The 4,467-nt window shown below is 33.6% G+C and overlaps 1 long non-coding RNA gene across 1 annotated transcript in view; it reads right to left on the reverse strand.

Annotated features, from left to right (window-relative positions):
- LOC134798273 (uncharacterized) overlaps window positions 1–4,467 on the reverse strand; it is a 683,132-nt gene that overhangs the window by 379,400 nt on the left and 299,265 nt on the right. The gene's annotated exons all lie outside the window — the stretch shown is intronic.

Consider the following 4,467-nt stretch of genomic DNA (forward strand, 5'->3'; position numbering starts at 1 on the left):
GTACCTGTTAATAACTGATAAATCGCTGAATTATTAAACAGTGACGTGGCTAAATCAGATCTGATTATCCTTCGACTATCTAATAAGGTTTTCCTAAATAAATATGTTTTGAATTAAACAATACCAAACTTGTACTCGGGAAAACCGGTCTTATTATTTCATCGTTTGAATTGTTTTCTCAAAATGTGATAAAAGAGTAGGTATTAGGTACTGTGTAGGTAGGTGTAGGTAGGTATTAGGTGTGTGTGGGTAGGTACAAGGTTTCCATAGGTTTACCAGTTTCTAAAACTTCTTGTACACTCCTAACTGTACATCAGTGGACCTTATTACAAAAAGCATAATGTCCACCGATGTACAGTTAACAGTGTGGGCGATGGTATAGTCGACGTCAAAGATATGTTTACTTTTTGCGCCTTATAACAAAGGGGTAAGGTGCACACAATAATATTTTGGAAGAACAGCGCCTAGACCGCGGCTGAGGGCCGATTTTTGAAATTCGATCACTCTATTTCGTTAAATGATATCTCCACTATTAGGCGTTTAAATTCTACTAATAGAATTGAAATCGAGTGGTCAATACCACTAGATTCCAAATTTCGATAGCTCGTATTTCAAAAATTAGCATTTCGTCGTTTTCCACCGATTTTCGAGTGACGAAATCGAGCGATCGAAATTCAAAAATCGGCCCCCTGAGCAGCAATTATAAGCATAAGAATAATATTTATTTGAAAAGGACCTTGTTAACAAATATCAATAGGTATCCTGTGGCCCCACACTAGGCTAAGCCTGTGACGTGGCAGCCGACTTCGGAACAAAAGATAAGGATATTTATCTTCGGGATAAGGGCAAAGTTGAGCATGGCCCTTTTTCATATTAATCGGTTGTATTTTTCGATGATAATGTAATCTCAATATTTTCGTAGCTTGCTCAACATTTAGAATACAACAAGTGTCCATGATAATAAATATTTTGGTAAAACACAAAGAAAACAAGTGTTTGTATTTGAAATCAACATTATATACTTTATTGATATACATATTTAGGTATCCGTCTCTTCCAATACATCGATTACCGCTAAATATATTTGGCAATATAAAAAATAAGGAATACGTTAGACTCGAGATTTACAATCATGCTAACTAATATAGATCTAGGGTACCTATTATATACATTCATTTTTATGTTTATACAATTTCTAATACGCGACCTAATATTCAATTTAATTATAAGTAATAAAAACGAATGACTATAAAAATATACAGGGATATAACAAAATCTGAATAGTCTTAGTCTAAAGCATGCTCACAGTGATTTCTGATTTGTGAGGAGAAAATCTCAATTATTCTCTTTACAAATTAGAAATTTCACCATGCTCTACGTTCCCAAGATGGCCGTGGAATGATGTCATGAAAGGATAAAAAAGATTTAAACTTAATCAAACATGTCGCTGGCTCAATATTACAAAGTCGTATGTTGCATTTTCAAGATAGTTGAAATTCGCCTTAATGTCATTATGACAATGTTCAAAGTTCAGTTAGATAAAAGTGAAAGATAGAACCCTGTAATATTGGGCCAGCGAAGTGTTACCATTCTCGTTCCAACTGCATGGGAATGTAGAGATAGCATGAAAATACCAACACATAGAAACAAGCTGAAATAACCTACTGAAGAATGTCGAAATAGTACCTTTGGCTTAGCCACAGGGTCAATAATCAGAAGAAAATTAAAATTATATGACCTGAGCATTAAAAAACCCAACTATTGTAATACGTATATTAGTACATATTTTAATGTTTTATTTATTTATTTTAGTATCCATAAATAGCATTTGAATATTTTAAAACTTTTTTTAAACTGAAAAAGTAAAAACAATGTGAGCATGTTATCTATCTTGGAATTGAGTACAATTTTTTTGGAAGCTATTTAGTGTAGGTTAGTGTGAATGAAGTCGGAACGGAACCTACAATATTTCACCTTATAAACACTTATTAACGGTTCCGTCACATAGGCGCGTTTTCCGGGCGGGGCGTGAGCGCGGCGTGAGCGTTTTATATGTAAAAGCGGCGCGCCCCGCTCACGCCCGCCCGGAAAACGCGCCTGTGTGACGGAGCCTTAAGGCGAAAAAGTTTATACATAATTATGTAGGCCTTACTGTTTATTGTACTTACAGAAATATGTTGATGTTGTATTGTGTGTTAAAAACTGCCCTGGCGATATTATGAAAAAACTTTTGTGAGAGTTATTGAATTAAAATGCGACATTTGATTAGAAACAGAAAATGAAATGGAACAACTAAATGAAAGGTTAAAATCGTGCCACAATAATGGTATAGGTACTAGTTGTAACTATGTATAAGTTCAGGGAAAATCGAAAATGGAATGATAAGATTATTACTCGTGCATTCATGACATTTTAGTTCCTTAAGCCAGCGGTTCTCAAACTTTTTAGGCGACGGAACCCTTTTGGAAAGCAAAATATTTGACGGAGCCCCAAATTAAAAGTTTTCGTTTGACAAATTAACTGTGGACCAGAGATATAGAAAAACTTATTAATTTGCTTTCGCTTTTTCTCGCGGGGACCCCACAGAGGCTTTGCGGAGCCCTAGAGGTCCGCGGAGCACACTTTGAATGGCTGGCTTAAGACATAGCTCTTTTTTACATGACAGGTTATTTTTGAATGTTTGTTAATGCAGAATGAAAATCTAACGATTCGAGGCAATTTAAGTAAGTAAGTATTTAACACTATCTCGTCTGTATTAAGCATAAAACTTAAATGTCTAAATACTTATATTTTACATATTATGTTCTTACCGAACGATCTTGGAAATGTATTTCACTAAAGTAAATCTCAAAAAGCATAAAAATTAAACTTACATCTTTCTTAGCCCACTGAAATACCTGTCAACTCTTTCAATCTTTTGTTAAACATTAAAAAAATCTATGAACGAATTTCGATAAACTAAAAAGTAATATATGTACACAGGTAATTTTATTATAAAAAAAAAATTTTTTTTTCATTCGAATTTATAATTAGTTGTTCTTTGTTGGCTTTATGTAGACTTAATAAAAAAAACATAGTTTGGTCTGCGGTTTAACAGATCTCTTTTTTTTTAGATAAATCTAGTCACCGAATAATGAGACACACAGGTTTTATTAATCTGAACTGTCTAATGGTGGTCATTAAAAAAGGATAAAAACTCTCTTAAATCCACTCGCATTAACTACACTGTACTGATGTTAAAATATTAATTAAAAGGGTTGAAATAATTATTTAGTCTGTCAAAATTTGATAAAAAACAACACAGGCCACTCAAAAAGCAACTACTTCAGAATAAATAATTTATTCAGATTATAGCCGCGACTGCCGCGAGCCATGGGAGCTTCGGGTTCGCTTGACGACTAATCCCAATAACTGGCGTAGCCCAGCATTTCCCAAACTATGGATCGCGAGCGAATAATAAGTGGCCCCTGAAATTACTAGGAAATCTAAGCGATAATGTTTTATGCCCTCTTTTCAAAACGTCCAAGAGGGAACCAAAAATGGCAGGTTTTGTTAGGTGGGTCGGAGCCCAGTCAACTTTGGGAACCACTGGCGTAGCCACTAGTTTTTTTATGAATTCGACTGCCATTTGACCTTCCAACTCTGCTAACTCGTTGTCGTGTCGGCACTGTCGCTGAGAAGCCAAGGGTTAAGCAACATATTTGTTTTTAAAAACCAAAACTTAAGTCACTTGATAATGCGAAAATATATACCTACTAAAAAAACTCTGGAGGTATCAAATTTTCATCAGAACAGTGTAATTTACGCTATCTTTTGTAATAGTAATGTACAGATACATTAACAAATAATGATTTTTAGCGCTTGGACTTCCTACTGCGATGAAATATATCAAATATAAGTAATATACAATGTAATGTACAATATAATGGGAATGAACATTTTACATTATATATCAATAAACAATTATTTATTTAATTTATCTAATAATCAAAACTAAACGTAGTTCAGTAGATGTCGCTAATATTTAAGTCAATATTTTCATTTGGCAACCATTAATTATCAACAAATACTTATTTCCAGGGAAATTTGCGATTAAGCCTAACTTAACTTAGCTATATTTAAATTCTTATGTATAAGTTTAAAACAAAATGCATATTATTGTTCAACAATTTTGTGGCTGCCGCTATTAACTTATTTTATGTGAACACCGTCAAAGGAAGTTTACTAATGTAGTTTCTTTATAGTGTTTAGGTCACATCACGAAAAAGTAATGCGAGCCACGTGTTTTAATTAATGATGTACATTTTAATAATGTCAATATAGATACAAATTTCACCAATTACCTAAAGATAAAAATAAAATTGCGTCATAAACAAAAGGAATACGCAATAAATAGGTGACTCGCGTTACTTGTACTGCGCAGTGACCTCACTACATTGCTTAAATACTTACTGTTAGCGACATCTA

This window comes from Cydia splendana, chromosome 16 (assembly GCF_910591565.1).
Source record: "Cydia splendana chromosome 16, ilCydSple1.2, whole genome shotgun sequence".
NCBI lineage: Eukaryota > Metazoa > Arthropoda > Insecta > Lepidoptera > Tortricidae > Cydia > Cydia splendana.